This window comes from Arctopsyche grandis, chromosome 9, assembly GCF_051622035.1.
Source record: "Arctopsyche grandis isolate Sample6627 chromosome 9, ASM5162203v2, whole genome shotgun sequence".
Taxonomy (NCBI): Eukaryota; Metazoa; Arthropoda; class Insecta; order Trichoptera; family Hydropsychidae; genus Arctopsyche; species Arctopsyche grandis.
The window spans coordinates 4,258,181-4,284,196 of NC_135363.1; the positions used below are offsets into that span (position 1 = coordinate 4,258,181).

Here is a 26,016-nt window from a genome sequence, read left to right on the forward strand (position 1 = left end):
AGTTAACCGACTTATTAAAGAGCACAAACAAAATTGTTTTGAAAAATATTTGGAAGGTTTGGGCCCTGCAGCTGATAAAAATCATTCACTATGGAAAGCAACTAGGAAATTCAAACGACCAATTCTACAAATACCACCTCTGAAAAATGCGCAAGGAGAGTGGATAAGAAGCAACAAAGAAAAAGCTGAGCTGTTTGCACAACACTTAGAGACAGTATTCCAACCACACAATATTCAATCTGATGCTGATTATACACCAATGTATCAACCACAGCAACTAATCAAAACTGTCACCCCTATGGAAGTAGCTAAAGAAATAGATGACAACATAAATCCTAAAAAGGCACCTGGAATTGACGAAATCTCACCGGGACTATTCAAGGAACTTTCGAAAAAGGCTATTATCATGCTAACATACTTATACAATGCATGTTTCCGGCTCAAGCATGTGCCAGAGTGCTTCAAAACTGCTCAAATCATAATGTTGAAGAAACCAGAAAAGTCACCCGAACAAGTAACATCATACAGACCAATATCCTTGTTGCCTGCGATCTCTAAGCTATTCGAAAAACTATTATTAAAAAGACTCAAGCCCTTAATCGATGTTCCCGACTTCCAATTTGGATTTAGGTCGAAACATTCTACCATCGATCAAGTGCACCGTGTTATTTCAAAAATAGAGCAATCGCTAGAGGAAAAAAAGTATTGTCCGGCTGTATTTCTTGATGTCTCACAGGCCTTCGACAGGGTATGGCACGAAGGACTTATCCACAAAATCAGCAAGTCATTACCTGGAAATTATGTCAAATTACTGGAATCATACTTATCCGGACGCAAATTCAGAGTTGCTCATGAGGAGGCATTCTCTAACTTTTTCACAGCCTCTGCAGGAGTACCACAGGGAAGCGTAATAGGGCCTATACTGTACCTGATATACACTGCTGACATCCCGACAAGCGAAGAGACATTCATTGGAACATTTGCAGATGACACAGTCATTATGTCATCGAGCGAGTCACAGGAGGAAGGATTTGAACGCCTGCAGCGTGCACTGGACAAGATCAGCAAATGGACCAAGGACTGGAAAATGAAACTCAACGAGCTAAAATCAATGCAGGTCACATTTGCACTGCGACGAAATAGTGTCAGCACTCAGACTTTCATAAACGGAATCCAAGTTCCACAAGCTTTGTCAGCTAAATATTTAGGACTGCATCTTGACTCAAGGCTTACGTGGAGGCATCACATTAAAAAAAAAATAGAACAGATTCGAATTAAACAAAGAGAAATGCATTGGCTAATAGGAAGACACTCCAAATTAGACCTACAATGCAAAAAACTGATATACCAGGCAATCGTGAAGCCAATATGGACATATGGCATACAACTGTGGGGATGCAGTAAGCCATCCAATATCGAAAAAATGCAAAGATGTCAAAACCAGTTTTTGAGGATTATCACCGATGCATATCGCTTCGTCACAAATGAAGAGATCCACAAGGACCTTAAAATCAAAAAAGTAAAAGAAGTCATCCGAGAATGCGCCGGGAGGCACGAGTTGAGACTGCACCGTCACCCTAACATAGAAGCGTTGCAGCTATTAGACACAACTCACCAGCAGAGGCGTTTAAAGCGAAAAAAGCCTCACGAATTGGTGTTCTGAATGTGAGAGATTCAGAAACCCAATTCACAATTTTGGGGACGGAGTGATGATTCCGTAGTGCCCGTACATGATCTGAAGAGCAACGATATCGCTGGTGATGATTTATCGGAAATCGATAAGATGGCACCAAAAAAAAAAAAAAAAAAAAAAAAAAAAAGAGATAACTCGCAGCAACGCGCAAAAGATACGTTTTAAATTGTATTTGCGTCACAATTTTTTTCATTCATTTACGATTTTGGTATACGTTTACGATATACGTAAAAACGAACAAAATTTAATTTTTCAATTACATATATCGGTTATAATTTTTCAATTACATATATATATCGACTTCGATTACCATACGTTTGCTACCTACAACCAGTTCTAGCAAATGACTTCTTCAAACAAACTCAAATACATACATAGTTCAATACAACATTACAATGCTGTGCATCGTTCCTCCCTTTAATATTTAATTCCTTCCTATCCCTTCTAAAGGGAAACGGCTAAGAATTACCCTCTCCATAAAACTTCATTACATGTTTAACTATTCTATAACAAAACAATACTCAAACAGCAATGGTCGGTAGCGAGTGTTCCAAATTGAAAAAAAAAATCAATAGCCACACCATTTAATATTCAATATCAATTAAATAATATTGATCAACATTAAATTATATATTATTAATAATATAAATCGACTAATTATTATTTATGAATTTGAACCCATTTTTCATAATCGCCCATTATTCGGCCGCGACACGTTCAAACGCAGAACGACCTTGCCTTTGAAGAATCAACCTTTTCGCCGCAGGTGAATGATTTTCAACGAAATTTCTCCAAAGGTGATTAACCCTACAGTGTGGTCGACAACCCTTCACCTGCAGCCAGTTTTGCTTCCTCGTTCGTGACACACTTGGGCTTTCTTGTGCGGCGCTTGAAAAACTGCCAGAGCGGCCATCGGGGTCACGCCGGAAAAGCCGCTTTTCTTTTTATCGTGAAAATGCTAAATAGCCTCACCCCGTAATTTAAAATAAATAAGCGTACGCGCCACCAATACTAACTGCCCGATGTAAATTTTCGAAATTTCAGATTGCGATACACCGAGCCAAATTCCCCCGCTTTTATTGCCAATATACTTTATTAGACGTAACCGCATAATAGTTTTATTTTATGAAACACTGCTTTTTACTCTCACCGTGATATATGAATTATGTTTGAGAATTTGAATATCAAGAATTCTAAACGCAAAACTCGTACTGAATCTTTTCAACTGTTACACAATTATTATACGGTCTGCAAAAATTATACAACATACGTGAATGAAATTTAGATTTTTTTTCGCAATTTCACCTGAATTCTTTTCGTAAAATTACATACGTTCAAGCAATTCATTGTCGTTTGTAATAGGCAAAATCTAAATCATGATTTATTTTTGTCAAAAAGCTTTATTACATATAGCAAATGCGAATCCTAAAATAAGCAATTCCTTTTGGTCAGAACACTAAAGCTGGACAATGCTAGGAAAACACTAAACTAGGAATGGTGTATTTTTCTCTTTGCTGCAAAACCGCCGTAAAATGAAATATTGTACAATTAAAATGAAATTGCACAATATTCCTTCGCAATACTAAATGGATATTATAATATTTATAATCAGTCTTAGGCGGTTGATGGATGCTCTCGCACAAAAAAATGGTTAACTATTGTAAATTTCTTAGAAAAAGAGATTTACAATAGTTATTTTGTAGTGCTTATTTAATAGTGCTTTGAACACTAATGGAGTAGTATATTATTATTTGAAAAGGATCCTTCCGATTTTTGATTATAATATACATCGGTTTCATAAATGTATAACAGTGATGTACAACCTTTTCGACAGATGGAAAATCTCTCTATTTTCTAATTCGCACGCCGCAAGTGTGCACAAGTATTGAAAAATAATGATATTCGGACAGAATAGGATTTAGACGAAGAGAAACTCTAGGTTTTTTCCCGCCACGCCTTTGAAAAAAAATCTGGACCGTTTTATGTGGGGGGGGGGGGGTTAGAATTTTGAAAAAAAAATATTCACTTTTTTTGACATGTTAATCAGCTACTACAGAAAAGGCATGTATGTGCCATAGGGAAAAAGGTTTTTGTATAATTATCCTTAATGTTCATATTATTTTCATATCAAAATCTATTTAAATACCCCAAGTTTGCGCCGCAGGTAAGGTTTTTCTAAAGAAAGTAAATTTTTTGATAAAAATATGATAATTTTCGATAATAACTATTCGTAAATTATATAGATTTCAATGTAGGATATGCAGCGAGTATAAATTCGTTATTGTATTTTAACATATGTATGTAGATATTTTTCATATCAAGATGTGATAAAATAAATCGTTTTGGGCCGCAAAAAATGCCGCGTAAATCATTTTATAAATTTAAAAATCATGTATTTTAAATATTTTCAAATAGAAGGCAAATTTGAAATCATAAACAAGGAAATTTCGATTGAATAGGTGAATGGTAATTCTATTGGTTTAGTCATAGAGATTTATTTGATAAATATAACTATGTAACATACGTACATATATGTAGATAGTAGGCGATATGAATACACATATAATACTTAGGTAATTATAAATTTATTTCCAATTTAACCGTGATTATTATAGCTATTGGAACTATTCAATAATAAATGGCACTAGCAAATTACCCTACCTACTTTCAATCCCTTTTCGTAAAACAACTGGAAACATTACATTATTATTTAACAATGATTTATGTTGTTTAAAATCAACAAATTCATGTGTTACAAGAGAGAATGTCAAATTTACCAAAGATAACTAAATTAGTCAGAAGCCACCGCATGCGTCACCGACTTCAACTGAATGATACATGCATAATGGCATTCACAAATTATAGTTATATATTCACTTACAATCGTCAAAAAAATAGTTCCAATCGAGTCGACCTTAGTTGCATATTAGGACAAATCTCTCATTTAATGAAATTTTATATTTTCATAAATTTTCACAATTGAATGAATGAAAAAATCGCTTGGGGGTCACGTCAAAATTTTAGACATAATTCGGAAACGTATGTATACGAATGTCATTTGACCAAAAATAATTACAACGACGTAATCGTGTCAAGGCTTAACTCGTCCATAACATAATCAACGAGTGCATCTAAATGTTCAACAAAACATATCAGCATGTTCAAATCGTTTGAATTATTTCAAGGCTTATTAAATATTTAAAATTTAATTAAACAAATGTAAGTATGTATATTGCTGCTTTTGTCTTTTGAATATTTTCTTTCGGCGGAAAAAAATCCTTAATAATTTTACTAAAGATAATCTCCGGGACCGTTTGTTATTTAAGAAAGCGAATCTCCAGACGGGGAGTAATTATAATTTTTTTCCTTTTATACGGCGAAGGTTCAAAGCGCAAGAAATGTACAATGAAAAAAGCTTTCTGCCGCATTTTTTGCAGATGAAATGTGTAAGAGCAAAAAAATAAATGTTACTGAAAAGGAAAATTGTGCAAACGTTGCGAAAAATTAGAGCCCGGCGAAATGTCGGTTTAATCAAAAACCCGTATAGATCAAACTGTCCAAATTTTTGTAATCCACATAGAGGGCAAACCGCGCTCTATGTTTTCGTGTAATTTAAGTAATTTATAGCGAAAGAACGTAAAATCAATAAGGTTAATTCACAACGTAGTGTAATAATGGCCGTAGTGCGAAATTGCCTACCCACAGCGAACGAACGAACAATTCGATTAAACTTAATCGAACAGAAAGAATATGGCCATCGCAAGAAACATATATCCTGTCCAATTAATTTAGTATGATTTGAATATCACGATGACGCAACTAGCGCCCCCACAACGGGGAAAAAAACATCAAAGAAACTTTGCACGTTTGAAAGTATCCATATCTGATTGAGGTTTATATTTTTCTATAGAAAATATTTCATTAGAACTTCTATAAATATATAGCCAGCAGCATAACTCAGCATAGTTCTTAGCGTATAGTGTTACCAACTACGAAGTCCTGGGTTCGAGCCCTAGTTTGACCTCGATTAAAAATAATCATACGCTATATCAGCGGCTCCCAACCTGTGGTACAAAAAATCAGCAATGGCGGACATGCAGGAATGAATGATTTACAATCATAAAAATAGAAATATTTTTTATATAATTAATAATCATTCTCTTAATTAGTCATCGTCGACGTCAATGTGTACAGTTGATGATCGAAAATCTGGCAATCGATACGTTTTCCTCAGATCCGGCATGGATTTTGGAGTGCATTTTTAAATTTACCGCGTTAACGCTCCAATAAATAAATAGCTTGAATTTGACACTTGAGAACAGCTCGATAATGATCTTTAATGTTGCAGATAAAATTGAAAGTATGATTACAAAATTAGATTTTTGGAATCTGTGTATCGAAAATGAAGTATTATATTTGAAACTTTACATAATTTCTTATATGAAAACAATAATAGTATGTCTCGGGATATACGTGAAATAATGACTCCGCAAATATCTTTTTTTCCACAAAATTTCTTACCAAAACAGATCTACATATTGCGTGTATCCTGTCTTCATATTCCTTTCCATGCAAATACTATATACATATAATAATTACCCTTGCAAAAACAAATTTAATGAAATACAATAATTTTTATATGATGGTACAATTTAGTGCTATGTACTACCAAGTGGTACGTGAGGCAAAAAAGGTTGGGAGCCGCTGCGCTATATAATACTACATAAGTAATTCTGTAGTGCTGCTGGATACACTTGATCATGAGAGTTTGTCAATTTAACTGATTTCGTTGTTGAAACGGCTCCTAACAAACAACAATGTTTTTTGATGAAAATCACGTTTTCTTAGTAAATATGTATATATGTACATATGTATATATATACATATACTATGCATAATTCAGCAGTCCTGTTTCAGTCCAATTCAGTTTCCTGGAGTCACAGATAGCCAGCAGCACAGCTCGGTCGTTAAGCTTCTGCTTAACACCGAGAGGCGCCGGGTTCGATCCCATGAGCTGACCTCGATTGAAAATAATTTTCCTGAGTACATCTGTAGTGCTGCTAGTCAGACTTGGATATTTGTGACTCAAGGTCGATTGTTTCCTACCAGAGTTCGCCAATTTTTCTGTTTTCATTGTTGAAACGGTTCCCGATTAAAATTGGCTAAAATCTTTCCTACCTACTATGTCACCACTATTTGAGTGTGATTAATGTACAATAAAATGTATGGACAATTCATAGATGTGTCGTTAATTTGCGAGTTTTTCAGTGTCTCGTAATTCAGCGACTTGTATAATAAAAATGCTGCATTGTTTGTAATTGGCTAGGAAGGCGCATTGGGGTTACCTGTAAGGTCTTCATGGTATATGTATATGTAAAAATTCTACTGTGTATCTGTTCTAGACAATCTTTGTAACCAAACTGACATAAACATCAAAATAAAATGCTATCGGGCTACTTGCTGCACAATTTGTACGATCATACATAGAACAAATTTAATTGAAAATTATGTTTGAGTACTACATACTATTTGTACTATATAATAAGGAAAGTAGTGATAACTATGTACAATCATAATCATACAAAATAAACACAACTATTTGCAATTTTGTACACATGTGCACATGCAGTCATGATATAATATTAATGGTATTACTCACCGCTGTATAAAATTGAACCAAAGCTTATCGGTCAATATCATTAGTGTATTGTCCGTCGGTTTTATAATGTTCTTAAATTGTTGAAATCGTTTTTTGGACTCTTTGGATATTGAAATATACAGACGGATAGATGGAATTCGAAAAGATGGAATACATTTGGATTTTAAGACATATTTCAACATATATTATGATCAGAACACAAATTAAATAATTCAACAGAATCAAATCGGAATATATTGTACAAAATTTTTAACACTTGATACTGTTTATATATATTTTATAATGCCAAGTTAAATTAAATGTATATAAATAAAAAGACACCACTTGTTCACAAGTGTTCTTACTTCTGACGTAAGTATTATATTAAGTACGAAAAATTTCATAAAAATATATATATTATATAGGAATAATAAATATATATAATAATGTGGATCGTTAGTTTAGAAAAAGTACTAGCTAAATTGACACAATTTGGCACGTTTTTTATTTATAAAAATAGTTTTATTTGATGAGAATGTTTTCTTTGTTTGATTTTTATCTTTCTTCCTCGACATTTATTTGATTTTTATTTATATATTTATTATTTGATCAGAATCTATTCAAAATGCCGATGGGTAATTATTTTAAATATAAATATAAATTACAATACTTTTTCATGTAACAAAGATATTACAATTCAAAAAGTTTAACATTTAATTTAATAAAACACCATGACTGTTTCTGAAATATTTATACTATTGTATGAAATCGAAATATCATTGGTTTTTAATATAAAACTAAAGATTTAGGTTAAGAATAAATATATTCGATAAGTACATACAAACATACATATATGCAGGGCCTCTCAGAGTATCCCCCCCCCCCTCTCCTTATAAAAATTCAAAGCCAATGGAGACGAAAAAACTTTTTAAAAGATTATTACAAAAATAAAACCAAAAAATTTATTTTTTTTATTTTTATTTGATATTTATTTTCTTACAAATTTTTTAATCAAAAACTTTCGAGCTATAAGCAACCAGTAAATTCAGATATTATTTCAAAATATGTAATCTAAATAACGTGATATTTGGAAGTATATAATATTTTTTACATATGTACGTAAAACTTACATATTTACGTTTTACGTACAAGTTATGTACCTTTTCTCCCCAAAATACATCCCCCCCCCCCCCTATGATATGGCCTGCATATATGTATGTACTATATGTAATTGTTTTGAAAAATTCTTTAAAACCTTTGAAGTCGATAAAAGAATGAACCACATCCAATTTTTTACATATTGATCTGTCTTCATTGTATTAAATGCAAATTTAAAACACTAAATCGAATTTTTCAAAAATTATACATATGTACATAGTACCGATACGTCCCAAACAGACAAAGGATCAGTGAAAAAAAAATAGTTAATAACCACCGATCCGACACCAAACCAGCAAGCAACCTCTGACCTGTCAAACCTACCATCACAACATTAAAAAAAAAAAAATCACGCCACCGAACAATCAATCACGTTGACAATCCGCAACTTTGACAACAGAGACCTTGAAAAAAACTGAAAAAATCATAAAAAAAAACTCACCTCACAGTCAACAGTTGCGCCAAAGTGGCCGAGTATCGATTCCTAGCGGTCATATCCGCAACCGGATATGCACAATGCACTTTTTGAAAATCCAATACTTTTAATACATCGATATCAAATTACCAAAGAGTGTTCAAATACAAATTACTTTGGAGTGGGATCGGGGTTTTCGCGATCGATGTAAACGAGCCTCTGTGTACATTCGGCGGGACATGGACGACACCAGGTCTCTTCAGCAGCAGTGTTGAGTGGTCGCGTGTATGTTGTTATTCGAGTGTCACATAACGCACGCGCGCGCCACAGTTTGAAGGGCGCAGACGCGTGCTTCTCTCGCGGCCAGCGTACCGCTACTGAGCTCACTCACTCACAACAACACTCGACACACCGAGGTGTCGCGCTATACTTATTCCTATGTTCCTATGTACATATGTGCGAACATACATTTGTATTTTTATTTGTGTGGCTAACTTTACGTAGGTTTTGTATTTTAAGTGTATTACGCACGTTTCCAACGCGTCCGATTTTCAGCTGAAGTTCCGACCGCGACGCTCGGACGTGTGAAAGTAATTTTGATATGAAGTAATGTTGAGTTTGGTGTTACTTGTGCAGATTCAGAGCTCGCTTATCAGTAGTCACCGGAGCCTGAGGGGGCCGTGTATTGTTCAAAGGTTGTAAATGCATTGTTAAAGGTTTGCCGAACAATGGATAGCACTGTGACTATCCTACCTCTACTTATCAGACGCCATGTGATGCAGATCTTTTAGATTGTTTTAGGGAAAAAATCTCACGATACGGACAGTTTTGTCTCATATAGACAACACCGATCTGGCCCGACTACACCACTGCAGGTATAAATACAGATTACTAGAGGTAGGACCGCAAGCGTGCTTTTTCCAGGAAACAGGGCGTTTTCGGTCTATTTTCCAGGAAACAGGGAAAACTACAACGCTAGAAAGCATAAAAAAAGGTTCATCATAAAAATGAATAAAGCACGACGAAAAATGAACAATGAACGGCGCAAAGTTGGTCCCCTTTTACAGATTACCTAAACACAATCTGCTTTACATAGATCGTCGATTTTAGAGAATCTTTAATTAATATTATGTATTAGATGTACATATTATGAGCATCTATAAGAATTGTAAATAGGTTTTTGAGCTCTTTTTCCTATTATGCTGTACATTAACATTTGAATAATATAATACTAACAAAATTAAATCAAAATTTTAAAATAGAAAATGATCAGTAGATCAGTAGCTATTAAAATAGATATAAGATGTATGTATTGTGAACATAATTCAGTAATAATAAAAAGCATTTAAAAATCAAAAAAATAATCAAATCTATTCAATTGTACGCTTTTCCATGTAAGCGCATATTTTTATTTGGGAAAATATTTTTGGCACAGCTGTAAAATAAATTACACGACATATGTCAAAACAACATTTATGTCAAATTAACATCTCTAAAGTAACTTGGATGTGTTTAATGTAAATTATGCTAATCTGATTGCGGGATTGTTTAATTTGGGATCGGATCGTGATCTATTATTGTATTTATTTTTTATTATTTGTTTTATTTTTTAATAATTGTTCATATTTTTTTTATTATTTGTTCATATTTTCTTATTATTGTGTCCTTTTTGCAAGCTTTTTTTTTTCTTTTTTTATTATTTAGCCGACTAGTAACCACTCAGAAATGTCACTAGGGCAAAATTGTCGATAAATAAATATGTAGTGTACATTGTACATAAGTTACAACTGTGTATTCATGGATAAATTGAAATCTTTACAGAAAATAAATACACATTTACATTAAATTACTACGATAAACCTACATAAACCTCACAAATATAATTCGAAATGCCAAAAAAATCATTCCAAACACCTAATCGACATACTGAAGACGGTGAAATGAGACCATACCCATAAATTTTATCACACCAATAAAAATAATTATTATTATATACACACATACATATATCATACACATACTCATAAAGTCGATATAGCAATATGTGCTGATCGTAAATGTACAAACATGGCAAAATTTCATTTAGCACACACATAAAACGACAACGTAAACAATATATGTATGTATATGTCGGCTCGTAAGTAACTGAAATAAGGATCTTTCGTAAAGTTTACTTACTTACGAGTGGTATTTTTTTTATTATGTACATATTATAAGTATTTCATCATTTTAATTTAGCCCCATTGTTTGGTTAGTTAAAATTTTATTATTTCAATTAACTACTCCATTGTTTACGAACCACTTCTTAAATACCAGGCAGTAATTACTGTGTATGTATAAATCAATGATCTCATCTGCACCATTTTGAAACAAAAATTCGTACGCTTTACTATTTACATATGCATTTGTCGAAGATAGTACCACTGCTACAGAACCACGATAAGTTTTTGTAGAAAGCATTTATTTATTTATAATCTCTTCTCTGATCCACTAAATTAAACTTGGAATTGAATTCTTGACTTATCTGCGGATATCCAACTACATATTTTAGATCCAAACTGAACCTCCAAGCAACAACGATAAGAAATCTCAAGAGAGTTACAAGTTACATAGGAGTAAATACGTAGCAAATCTTAGAAATGAACCAACGAACTTAAGCTAAGCCGACTAGGGTACATTCTCAGGATGTCTGAATAAAAGTTACTAGACGGTCAAACCCAGAAGAAGCTGAAAAATCAGAATAACTCAATATCATATACCTATACCGAGAAAAACTATTTGATTTAGATATTGGACGCCCAACCCAATATTGGATAAACAAGCCTTTTTTTACGTCTGGCAAATAAGATAAAACCCAACACAACGTCAATATCTAGATCAAAAACTGCAAATCACTAATCCCCGACACACTGCACGATCCCCTCGGACCGCACAGATCGTGAATTTAAGACGAGAAGCACAAAAAAAATTGAGACACAGGTAATACGTACGTACTCCACTACGGTTACGTACACCTGTGATTGATGTCTCTCTGCCGAGAACGTGAACGGATGTGTGAGTATCCAGCAGGATCTATGTGGGTACCGTAGGAGGAAGAAGGGTAATATGATAAGAGGTGAGGGTCCCCGGGGTCCCGGGGGTCTCTCAGAATGAACAACTTCGACGTGGGGTACCCCGCTGTCTGCTATCGCACAGGTGAATGTGACAACCGGATGGAAACGAAGAATGGAAAGGAAAAAAGAAAGGAAAATCCGTATACAAAACCCGAGCTGGCAAAGGTTATTCAATCAACGATCCGCAATAATTCAATGCGTATCACGTGTCGTATCTCTCTCTCTCTCTCTCTCTAGCACGAGAATAATAACGAAATATGGAGAATATCATATGTGCGATACCTACATACATATGTGAAAATATACCGATACATATGTATATACAGTTCGGTTTCATTTCGAGGCATATTGCTTCTGTGGCTCACTTCCAAAAGGGCTTTCGTCAAAATATCAAATTTCAAAAATATTGAAATGCAGTCCAAACAAATTACTATATTCACGAGGACAGTTTGAAAAGTTTTGTAAAAAAACACATTTTTTGAGAAAAACAGTTTTATTTTTCAACATCCCTTGAGGTACGTGTGGTTTAGAGGTTTTACAATTTTTCATCGCATCTGAAATATTGGTTTTGCCGAATTTTGCATAATACATGGTTATTGATCACAGTGAAGACAAAGGCAAAAAAGACCTTGAGGTATGTATAAACCGTATTTGTACAAAAACCAATAAGATCTCGCGACCCATCGACCAAGGGTGTGCCGAGCGTACACGTTGTGCATAAATATTCGGCGGATCCGTTCCGTGCTTCATTCGGAGCTGGATTGTCGACGGAACAACAATAAACTACCTCTACCACACTGTTGCGTCTTTCACGCCGGTCTTGGAAACCTCTAAACATCCACGCTACAGTATTATTATAGATATATGAGCCGTTATATTTGAAAGTAGCATAAAAAGTAAAAAAAAGTAAAGTAGCGAATAAGTGATAGCAATTTTTACTTTATTTTAATTAAGAAATAGCACAGTCACACAGAAATAGAGTTTATGGAACTGAAAATTGGACTTCCGCCACTTTCAAATATAACCACTCATATATATTTTTTTAATATTAATATTTTTATTTTACATATATACCAGGAAGGCCTTACAGGTAAATCCCAATGCGCCTTCCTGGCCAATTACAAATACAAATGCAGCATTTTTATTATAAGTCGTTGAATTGCGAGACACTGAAAAAACTCGCAAATTAACGAGACATCTATGAATTGTACATAAATTTTTATTGTACATCAATCAAATTTCAAATAATGGTGACATAGTAGGTAGGAAGGATTTTTAGCCAATTTTTTTTTCCGGGAACCGTTTCAACAATGAAATCAGAGAAAATTGGCAAACTCTGATAGGAAACGATCAACCTGGAGTCACAAGTCCAGGTCTGACCAACAGCATACTCTGAAAAATTCATTTTCATTCAGGGATTGAACCCGGCACCTTCTTGACGGTAAGCAGAAGCTTAACGTCCGAGCTATGCTGCTGGCTATGTCATAGTAAGTATCTGAGTGGTTTGTATACGAGATAGTATGTATATGAGAACTTTTATACTGATATACAATCGGTATATGTATATGTATGTGAAAAAAGACTTGTCTGTTTATGTATTTAAAAATTCACCATAGGTGAAAAATCCACCGAGATTGCATGCAAGTCTTTAAACAAACCTTAATGGTTATAATGGTTTTTTATTTAATCTCATAATAAAATATAATCATGTATTCATTAAGTCAAGCAGAGCTGGATATTTTAGGTGATGATTAGAGACACGTATTTTGGGCATTTTGCTATTAATGAATTGATGCTAAAATTTGGAATATATGTGAATAGATGCTAAAATAAACAAAAGTGAAATTTGCATAAAATTAATAGACAATTTAGATGGTCTTCCTATCCCTTTGCCCGTTTATTATGTGAAGAAATTGAGGGGATAAAACAGAGCTTGCAATTTACCATAGACGGTGTTTTTCCTGTCGAAACCAAGCAACTGCTTTTGTCTACTACTTTAAACAAAAGAAGACAGTTGGAGCTGTGTATCCAAAAGGCTGCTCAAAAAAGCGTCTTAAAACTAGACTCGCACTCAAGACTAAATGAGACAAATCTATTCCTCCAAACATTGAGTAAACTATTCAATCCATCCGTGGCAGGTACAAAATCTAATATTAATGTTAAAGAAACAGTTTCGTTTTTTAGAAACCTGCCATTGTTTAATGTATTAACAGAGGTTCAAATGTTTGGAAGGATATCAGCACGTTTTTAGACAATTAATAGAGAATATAAAAAGTGAATCCACGCCGGATATATTGCTATTATTGATGGACACAAAAATTAAATATGAAGAGTTTGGTTGTGCAGTTCTAAAATCTATATGGTGTCCCGTCAATAGTGTGGATGCTGAAAGGTATTTTAGTAAATACAATATAATTAATTGTTGCCGATAATCGCACGAATCTCAAAAAATAATCTGTAGAAATATGCTCCATGTTGAGTTTTAATAAATTTTAATTGGTATTATATTTTTATATTCATATTTTTTGTCTTTGTATTTTTATATTCATATTTTTTGTCTTTGTTTTTTAATATTCATGTTTTTTTCATTGTAATTTTAATTCCAAAACATTTTTGAATTTTTCTATTATATTTTAATTGTCGTGCTATCGTGCTAAATTGTATATATGTATATACATTTTATTAAAATTCATCGAAATGTTTTATTATTTAAAATTAAACTCTTCATAAAAATAGATGCTAAAATTGAACATTTTAATGTCCTAAAGGCCAAAATGCAAAATGAAAATGCTAAAATTGACAAGAATAGATGCCCAAAATACGGGTCTCTAGTGATTATATATACTTATATTATACGCATGTAATTATACTTATAATATCGATGATTTGTATCTATGCCTGCTAAGGCAAAAGTACATATATTTAAGACAATTATAAGTACGGGTGATGATCTACATATGTACATCAATATATTGTAATTGTGTACATAAGTACGAGATATTAAAATCTGAATCTTGGCGGAGATTGTTTGATCTAAAGTTCTGGCAGCAGAAATGAGATAAATCAGTGATATAGTGGAATCAAATATACATATGGATGTACATACATATGTACATATGCAACACTAAAAATTGATCCAATTATTAAGAAAGTATTGGGAAATTATTTGGTTATATGGAAGATGCGAATTCTCAGTATACCTGAGGAACTGAGGAAAATACTTTCAAACTGACTCAGAAGGGATAGTGAGCTCAACATGTGAAAGATTGGAAGCAAGAAATGCTGAGACTCCGATTCAGTCTTGGATAAGGAAAAAAAACAAAAATATTAAAACGGATGCCCTTTACAATTCCAGATCTGAGATAATTGCTCAACTTGTATCGACTTGCAGTCAGTCGGTCTTCAACAGTATGAGTATGAGAAATATTATTCAAATTGTATATATCGACCAAAGTTTTACGAACTTAAAGACCACTAGATGCATTTAGAAAAGTCTCTTAAGAAGGTTCCATCTTCAAAATTGTTTCAGTATTACATGAGGTAGGATGGAACAGAAAATGATGGACAGAACGAAAACCATCTTTCAACTTCAAACAAGCGATATATGTACATACTTCCGAATAATCCCTTTCAAATGCAAGCCACAGATCAAGTCTCTCCCCGAAAATGTTAATATTGCAAAGCAGCTGTTAATCTCAGAGGTCGGAGGTTGCAGAGTACACAATGGTTTGTGTTTCAGAGCATATTCAAATTCTCACCACAATGCCGTTTCATCATTGTGATCAGTTTCGTGGCTGAATAAACACGCAGAATTCGAATTTAGTCATGTATTTCTAAAACCGATGCCCACATATGTATGTACATTTCCTAGTAAAATAATATTGATCCATCAACTGCTGAAGTTACAGGATATTGTAAGAACTCCAAGGTCTTCGGAATATTTTCTAATAAATGAAATTTCTATTATATGAGTGAGTTACAACATTAACCCATTTCATGAACATGAAAAATTATTATAAGACATTTCATTAGGCTTAAGTACATACATACGGTATTGATTCTTACTAAATATTATTATACTTTCATATAATATAATATAATATATTTTTCCAATTCATTTATCGCTTTCATGGATAACTTCATTTTGTAAACAAACAATACAATATATCTTTGGTGCAAATAAAGGAGAAATTACTACAGCTCTTAATGTGCTCTGAGGCTTTTCGGTAGCCCTTAAACACTACATTAAAAGGCACCCCCTTTAACCCCTCTTCTTATTTCATTGTAAATTCAATAGAACTATGTGTTTTTGGTAAAGAAATGGGAAGCCTTTTCTTTGAAAAACAATTTATAAATTCCATTATACGCATTTCTAGTGGCTGATTTACTTCTTACTTTTATTTCGTATCATTGATAAATTATGAACAATACAAAACAAGCATTTTTTCCCTGTTTTGAAAAATTTTCTCAAACAAATTATGAAAATTCTAAACATACAACAATGTTATTGTGGCAATTTTATATGAAATCGCCTCAAAAGATTGTTTATTTCAAAAGGTTATTATATACTTTTATTCGTTTGATATTTACGGAGTTGACTAAATACATGAACTGACTTGATTTACAGCCTGCTTTACGGCCATTTTACAACCAAACGTTGTAAAATGACCAACAATAAGTTTATATTTGTATTTTTGTTTTATTCTCTATTTTCCTTTCAAGTAAGCGATCTAAAAAACTTTGTTCAATAGCCAAAAACTAGCAACATATGTATGTACATATGTATTTCTGTGGTTAGTGTATAATTCTATCAATTGAGGGGTTATGGTTTCTATCCCTGACCCAGTGCTGCCAGACAGAGCTTAGATTTACATATGTACATATGTATGTATATGACTCATTATTAAATGATTTCATTATTGAAACGGTTTCAAAAAAATGGCAACCTATCCTCATTTGTAATTATTTGAAATTTATAATAATAATGCTATAAATTAATATAAAAGCACATAGCCAGCAGGTTGGCTCGGTGATTACGTTGATACTAAGCACCGAGAGGTATTCGGGTTCAATCCCGTGAGCTGAACTTGATTGAAAAATAATTTATTCCGAGTATAGTCTTAAATACTGCTGGTTAGACTTGGATATTTTAGACTTCAAGTCGATCGTTTCCTATCAGAGTTTTTCAATTTATCTGACTTCATTGTTGAAGCGGTTCCTCCATCAAAATGGAAAAAACCATACTACCCACTATGTCACCACTATTTAAATATGATTTCAAAAAATTATTATCTATATCATAGACGTCTCGCTAATTCTTATACATACATATATAGAATTTATATTATGCTCATATGTCTGGTCACAGTGACGCGTTAGTGTATGCTGTAATGTCACTCTGGCAAATATGTACATATGTAAATAAATAAAAAATAAAAATAAATATGTAAAAATTTGGCCATATGTGTCGCCTTGGGGCGAAACGGTAATTGCACCATGGTAAATATAAATTGTAAATAGTAAAAAAATATATAATTATATCGTCTTTATATGCACGTATGTACGTATGTATATAATAAAGGCTTTTAAAAGATTATTTCATCGAAAAAGTATCTTTTTCTCTCATAAAGGTCTTTTTAAACCCCATGAGGCACTTAATGGTTTCTAGCATGATCAATCAAAATACTTTTACCAATATTCGTTTACAACAGAGAACAAATTTCACATTAAAATTATTATTAGAATCAACACGCGACGATCGATCGGCTAAAATCATTTCAATTATGAAACTTTACACGCAAATTTCAGCACAAACATTCAAATCGAAAACGAAAAAAAAAATTGGCACAAATCCAAACAAATCACGGAATTCATAAATCAAACATACAATACGAAACATTTCAATTAAAATTACAATCCATTTTTCAACGCAACCGATAATAATATATTTTAAAATATACACGGCACGTCGTAAAGTCAAAACCGTTTCTTTAGAAAAGAGTAAAAAGAAAACGAACCGGTCTCTCGGTGTAAAGTAAAGTTTGATCCCAGTTTTACTAGACGTCCGTTCGTCATTTGCGTCACAAAGCTCCGAAAGCCGTAATCCGTGACGAGATCTATAATACGATCTACGGGGTAACTTACGCCAAAGTAGAGTAACAAAAGTTGAGAGCAAAGTTGGAAGATATCGAGCCGGAGAGGAACCGGCCATATCCCTTCTATTCGACTGGTGATGAAAGAAATAACCAAAAACAGAAAAAAAAATACAATATGTATTAAGAGAGATTACCATCGTACCCAATCTTGTCAGGAGTATTAACTATAATAATAATAAAAGTAAAATGCATTTATAATTTACAAGCGAAATTGTTTTAGCGTTTAATATTCTTTTGTGATGGAAATTATCGAGGTGAAAAAAGTATAATGTAATTTTCTTTGTGTGGTCTTTGCTCGTCGAGCAAAACGCGTTTTAAATTGAAACGCCTGTTAAACAAATCTAGCCGACTGAAAATGTCCGAGGTGCTGATGAAATGCTCACGGACAGGTGCTCTCAAGTATAATTATTTTAAAATAAATATTATTTGCGGCTTAAAATTCAAACGAAATATAATAACACTCGCCAATCTCATAGCGCATTACGTATTCGTGTGTGACTCCAAACTGAATTCTCCTATTTAGCTTAGCTTAATTGTTATGACGGATTCAATAAATCAGTATCCTCCCCCTCAGTTTCTCGTAAATTTGAGATAATACCATATCCAATTAGTTGAATCTTATAAAATGCTACCTACATAGTGTATTTCTCACAAATTTGTTGTGTATCAAAAATTTCGTTAATTTTTCATATGTAGATGTCTACCTACATATATATTGTATGTGGATACTATTAAATTTGAAAAATTTTTAGTAAATGTTTATTCTGCTTTTCCAAGATTCTGGACATATTGCATTATAATAAGTGATAACAATTTGTGAATTAAGTCAAACAGAAATAGTGTTTTTAAAATTGAAACTTGGAGTTCTACCACTTTCGAATATAACAGCCCATATCATGCATGTATGTAATAAAATAAAAATTTAAATGTTATAAATTTGGCAGCTCTAAGATGAAAACTGTAATTTTCCTAGCGGACAAACAGTTGGACTATTGGAATGGCCATTTGGCCGACGGACACTAGGCCGACGAACACCTGGCCGAACGGACACTAGGCCAAAGGACATTTGGCCTAAAGAAATTTTTAATTGTTTAAATTTATCAAAAATATCAAACTTTAATGAGATCAAGTTGATTTCAGTGAGTTTTGAGTAATTTCGTTACACAATCGGTCAAATGTCTGTTCAGCCAAACGTCCGCCAGCCCAATATCCATTCGGCCAAACGTCCGTCGGCTCAATATCCATTTGGCCAAGCGTTCGTCGGCCAAAGGTCCATTCGGCCAAAAGTCAGAATGGACAAACACACAAGCATTTATATATATATATATATATATATATATATATATATATATATATATATATATATATATATATATATAATGCTCATAAAAAATATAGACATATATATATATATATATATATATATATATATATATATATATATATATATATATATATATATGTACATACATATAAGAGGATACACTTTCATGATAGAGTTGCGTAGGGGTAGGTTCAGAATCCAAATGAAAGGCCAAAGTCGCTTCACAGCAATTATTCAACGATTCGAGAGGTCCACACGGAACCACCGCTCACTCGAGAATAATCTGATCTACCGTGTGTACCTCCTTATAAAGGACAATTTGCACGGCACAGCTTCCCCGATCCGTTAATGTGTCCATTGTTTAGACACGTAAAGGTCTACCTTAGCGAGTCTATTGTTTACGCACGAACTCGCCCAGCTCTGTGTGAGAACTCCAGCGTATCCTTTGTTCGCGCACTTACTGAGTCCCGTTAGCCTAATTCGGAGTCACCCACGAATCCACTTAGACAGCGGATACTCTCTCTCATGTTCCCACGCTACAATAGAACACATTTCCACAACGTTACCCAAACGTTTTTGTTGGGCTCCAAGCCCTTCCAAAATCCATATGCGTTCAAAGTTATGCTACCGTGAAAGTTAATATATCAAATTTGGCGACTGCAACATGAAAACTGTAATTTGCCTAGCGAACAAACACACGAGCATTCATTTACATATACATATGTATGAGAAGATAAATTGCGATAAAAAGTTAATGTACAAAATTTTATAAGGCGCCCAACATGTACATAAGCCATTACTTATAAAATCTATCAAAAACACGATGCGAGACCTAAACACACATTTGTTTTAATTTCGACGATAATATTCAGAAAGCGTAAACTCACCTCGGAAAATCTTACACATTTTATATACTGCATATGTATGTATGTACATATGTATAGAGTGTGCGCAAAATCGTGCTTTCCGAAACACACTAAGCCCATCTATAAAGGTGAATATAAATTTTATACAAATATAGAGGGGTAATTGATGGCGTCCCATCTACCGTACATAGTGTGCCGTCCCTAACAGCCGTTACGTGACGCGCTACGGGGTCGCGCAACAAAGTTTGAGAAGACCTATAATCAGATCAAGCCTCGAACAAAGGACCCCCCAGCAATACGTTGTTCGCGAAACTAAAATACGGCTGGGTCACCTTGTAATTTTGCACAAAATATTTCTCTACCTAGGGTCGTCGCCGAAGCACAAACATTCATACCTACTACATATGTACGTAACTACGAGTCCACACAACCAAAAGTATACATTTTTTATTTTATTTTACTTTTTTCACATATGCCATGACAAGCCACCCTAAATCGACACTATGGCTAACTGTGTTCATGTCCAAACACATATTTATTTAATTTATTATTTATAATAATAATAACAATAAAATGACCAGTTTGACCTGACAGGTTGCCCCAAAGCGTCTCACCAGTTTTACAAAACAAAAGAAAGAAAATAACAAAATAAAAACAATAAAAATTTCAATCATTCATCTCATTCAAATAGTCTGGTGTTGAGTCTCAAGAAACTAACCAGCTCATCAACATGACAATTGAACAGGTCCAAATGCCCATCAATCACATTAAGGAACCGGATAGCCTTTACAAGAGACGACTTATTGAAAGCAGACGTTTTCGCAGGAATAGGTTGGAAAAGTAAATGATGACGCAAAGGTCTACCGCATTCAGGCGCCGAAAATTTTAATTCCAATAAAATCGAAGGGTTGTCGATTCTTCCCTTTAATACTCCAAAGAAATATTTGGAAATGGAAATAATTCTTCTCGAAGATAGTGTCAAAGCCTAGCATACCTTGTAAAAAGGTATATAATGTAGGTATACAGATATTAATTACAAAACCGCAAGCATATGCGCGGTCGCAACAATCAACAAATTCGGCCTATTGTCCATGCGGTGTAAGATGGCACTTAAATAAAACGCACATGCTGTCCTTTTCACCCCATTTCGGTCAATAACATTTCGCGCGTACAATCTACATGAAATGCTATTAGTGAAGAGGTGGTGAAAAAGATAGCATGTACGTTTTTCCTAAGGGCGGAAACACACTGAATAGTACGGAACGTCACGTCATTGGGTGTTCCCCTAACCGAATTCGGGTGTAGTTGCACGTGCACCGTGCATATTTTCCTCCTATATTTCTTCAAATATATTATTCATCGTTATCAATCACTGTCAAGCAAGGATAACCACAAGGATAAAATATCACCGAAAACACTCCAAGGGGTGATTTTGGGACTGTATACCATGTATATGGGCTAGAGGTGCTGCGTTTTTTTTTATAACTAAGATAAATGTATGTATAAAGTCGTCGATTTACATATAAAACGTTGTAAATGAATCGTTAACTTAATATGTATTAAAGCTAGTGCAAGACCACTCACAGTAGAAATAAAACTTATTTTTTGTAAATGAAACTAGACTAGATGGGGTTGCGGGGGATATACATATGTAAGTGGTTTGACGGTTCGGTGACTATTGAGCACAAAGCGATCTCGCACACGGCACTAAAATCTCGATCACCGGAAAATTCCAACCATCGAGAGCAACACACGTGAACTATCATCCTAACGAGAATTCGATTGCTAGATATTCCGTATTCGCGATTTCCGTGGCAACGATTGTTGTGTGCACAATATTCAATGAGAAAAATAATCACAATGTGCGGAATAATCTGTTTACCGGTGTGACATCGTTACTTGACAAACTCATATATATGCATTTGACATTTTACGATGAATGCAAAAAATTCTGCACGCCCTTTTCGTTACCACTTTCGTAGTGTTCTCTTTTTAGAAGTTTATCGGCTGTTGTAAAAATGACCTAATTAAATCTAAAGCGTCTGTTCCTAAATTGCGTTGTAATATTTTGAGTCTTTGAAAGACCTGCTCCCCACTAGTCTGTCACTGCGATAAATGGATCGCGATTTTCGCTGCGATAAATCGCCCAACTGATTCCCCGACAGATTGCTGCGTCGGCAACGTTCTGATGACAATGACATATAGGCCTGATGACAAAACTGTCTCATTGGAATTAATATGGTATGTTTGATATATTGCGTACACTGTCATGATATAATTGGATCTAATTCGGACATCTTCGATTAACATATTATGATCAGAGTGAGAGCGACTGTCTACTATATTGTACATTTCTAATAACTATACTATGCAGTTAGTTAATTTACTAAGCGGGTCTAAAAATCAAACTTAATGTGTATTTGGGGTATTGCAACAACATTGGTTAAGAACTATAGAATCTTCTAGATTCTATAACATCCGTCTTTAACCTTTTGCAGCCTTTGAAATCCTTTAAGTTCAACCTGTGAAACCAAGACCGAACTAATTCAAGAGCGTTTAATTAAAGAAGAAAGCCGTAAACTATAACACGTGTAGTGCTTATTAGAAAAACAGAAAAATCTTCAATTTTCATATACATATGTATATGTAACCAGCAGCATAGATCAATGGTAAGCCCAGTATGCTTTCAACTGTGTGATCACGGGTTCTATCCCGTATACTGCTGACCAGACTAGGATAAAGTGGACTAGTGGTTAGTATATTATGCTTTCTAGCAGAGTTGTTACGGTTCGATTCCTACTATTATCTGCTAGCCAGACCTTGGTTTGTGACTCCAAGGTCGATCGTTTTCGATCAAAGTTCGCCAATTTATATGATTTCATTGAAATCGTTCCAACAAATTGGCAACCCCGTCCTAACCATTTTGCGAAAATCAGGAGCTCGATTTTCGCCGATTAAAAAAATCTGCAAAAATTCAGTCTTCTGTGACTGTTAATCATTTCACCATATGTAGATGTCGTATTTTAATAAATGGGTGTATACGTGTGTAACCCTTTGAATGCTGACCTACGCCGATAGGCGTTTTGTCAACATGTCTTCTAGTGGAAATTTCACCAACATTTTCAACTAGAATTATTTACAAATCCATGAAAGCAGGTATAAAAATTGTAGGTAATCGAAACAAACGCTAGATGACTACCCTAGATAACTACCGCCGAGGACTTCCAGTTTTGTAAGGTGTGTTTAGACTCTCTAATATATCTTGCGACAACATAAAATAAACAAAAGAAGTCTATTAATGAATGTATTTTTCCAAAACTAGTTCCATCTTCTTCATTGTTGTTAAAATGTAATGCTCACAATCCAAATGCCAAGCCACAATCTAAAATACTCAGCAGTTAAGGATTTCCATCGAGAAATTCTGCTATGGTTATAAATTCAGAAATTCCGGTGTAAACCAGTCTTTATAAACATTGACACGGATACACGACCCATTTTCAATGCATTTTTTTTCAATGCTACCGGGAAGGGCTTAGCGGGTAGTATTCTTGTTTACTTTGTACATGCTCAAAATATAACGCCTATCGGCGTTTTTCAGTTCTGTGGACCTGTTGGCTAAACGCCGATCGGCGTTGGTCAGCATTCAAAGGGTTAAATAATTAATAAAAATAATTCTTAATCTCTGTATAGCACATTTGTCGCGTTGGAGCAATCTGTTGGAGCAAACGAGTGTGCATGATTGATTAAATAAATAAAAGTAAAAATATGAATAAATAACACTCGAATACATTGCGAGTTTGGTACAACATGCTCTGCGACTGCATGCAATCAAGTAACTACATATGTAAGTTTGCAAAGATTTTTACTTTATATATTGAACAATTTACGATGGAAGCAAGGTGCAAAATAAGAATCCATCCCAGGTGCCAAATGTCCTTTGGTGACACAGTTGCCAATGGTGTGACATCCACGTGCAAAAATTTGTATGTGGAACGTGCCCGAACGCCTATATAATACCTCTCTACGTGCCGAATTAGTTTTGTTCGGTCGGTACAAAGTGGAACGAATGGGATTCGACGCCGCGGGGAGCTGTAAACAAAGACGGCGTAGACCGGAAGTGGATATAAACCGGAAACGGATGCGGAAAATGCCCGTCACCTCTCCGGCGCAGCATCCCCTTTCATGTATCGCCGGAAATTTGAGCCGGAAAAAAACCTAACGCTCTTAACTTCGACAAATTAGCAGTTTACTCTGATGTAAAGCACTTGTACAATGACGAAATGCATCAAGAGTCAATGAAAATAAAGTAATAATTCAATCGAGTGAAACTGAAATAAAAAAATACGTTCGTTTTGAATCGAAAAATATGACAAACTGAGAGATACAGAAAGTTTCCAAGCTTGAAAAAAATGTCGAGTTTTCGTCCTCTTTTGGGTATTTTCAGTAGCGTAGCGTGAATTCCCGGTGCCCCCCCCGCAAAATATTTTACGGCGCCCCACCCCCCCCCCCTTTCCCCCATATATTAATATTAGCAAAATAACTTTCCAAATTAATATTTATACTTTTTGACGTATCGATATGTGTACCTATATATCAAAGTGCATTAATAGTTTAATCTGGACGACCAACAAGCAGTGCACAATCTGTTTAATGTAACTGATGGTGAATTTTCCTTAAAAACTTCTCACCTGTTAATGGTGACAGCGAAAAATGTATAAATTTTATTGGTTTTAATCATATAATTTTGTTTTATTGTTTACACATTGAAAAAATATATACAAGAATAAGATAATTCTCAGCTAATAGGTTGAAGTGGCACTGACGTTCAAAAGATGGAAAAAGACGGTAGTCTTCTAGCCCTATTGGCATAGATCAATTACACAATGAGGATAAATTCAAAATACGTTAATGTATGTACATACACATATAGTACAAATAGGTTGAAAAATAAGAGAAGTTTTTAAAAAAATTACGGAACAAATTAAAAAATCCGTGAAAAAGGCGCGCTTCGTGGCGCCCCCCAGGTCTCGGCGCCCCCCTGCATTGCGGGGCCTGCGGGTGCGGTAGTTACGCCACTGGTATTTTCAGTTCAAGGCAACAAAATGTATGATTTTACTAAGAAGAAGAATATCGAGTGCAGCTGTACAGTTCACATTGAATAGCTAATAGTGAATTTTGCCGGTGCATAGCGAAAAATAAAGTCCTTCCTTACAGTTGCTATGTATTCGACTACGAATAAAACAATATTTTCGAAGTTGTTTGAACAACAGGGTTTCCGGAATCTTTTGATTTTGAACAACAGGTTTCCAGAAACCCACGAAAACCGATAGAATGACATCACTTAAAAATAAATACAATGTATCTATGTACATATATACGAGCGTAGAGTTACATAGATAGAAACCCCAGCGGTCCTTAAAACTCTTCAACTTTAGTTCAGAACTACGATCAACACTTTATGTAAGTCGAACTGATCTAAAATGAATAAAATTTTATTACATATTCCGAATCGAGTTGAAAAGTAAATTCTGATATGGGTAATTGCATCAACAACTTGCTGGTAAAAGGAGCTTAATTTTTTAGATATAACCGAGTTCATATATGTAATTTCTCATTGTCAAAGTGTTGACGTAAAAGTCGCATAAATGAAGTGA

At 34.2% G+C, this 26,016-nt stretch overlaps 1 protein-coding gene across 3 annotated transcripts in view; it reads right to left on the reverse strand.

Annotated features, from left to right (window-relative positions):
• The window catches only part of LOC143917047 (uncharacterized), a 120,034-nt gene that overhangs the window by 86,865 nt on the left and 7,153 nt on the right, over positions 1–26,016 (reverse strand). Inside the window, exon 1 of one of the 3 annotated variants that reach the window (XM_077438420.1) lies at positions 8,932–9,496. The exons of 1 other annotated variant lie outside the window; for it this stretch is intronic. The gene's annotated coding sequence lies outside the window, so the exon portion shown is untranslated. Of the gene's footprint in view, positions 1–8,931; positions 9,497–26,016 lie in introns of those variants that run through there. One more of the 3 variants, XM_077438421.1, reaches the window with a different exon arrangement.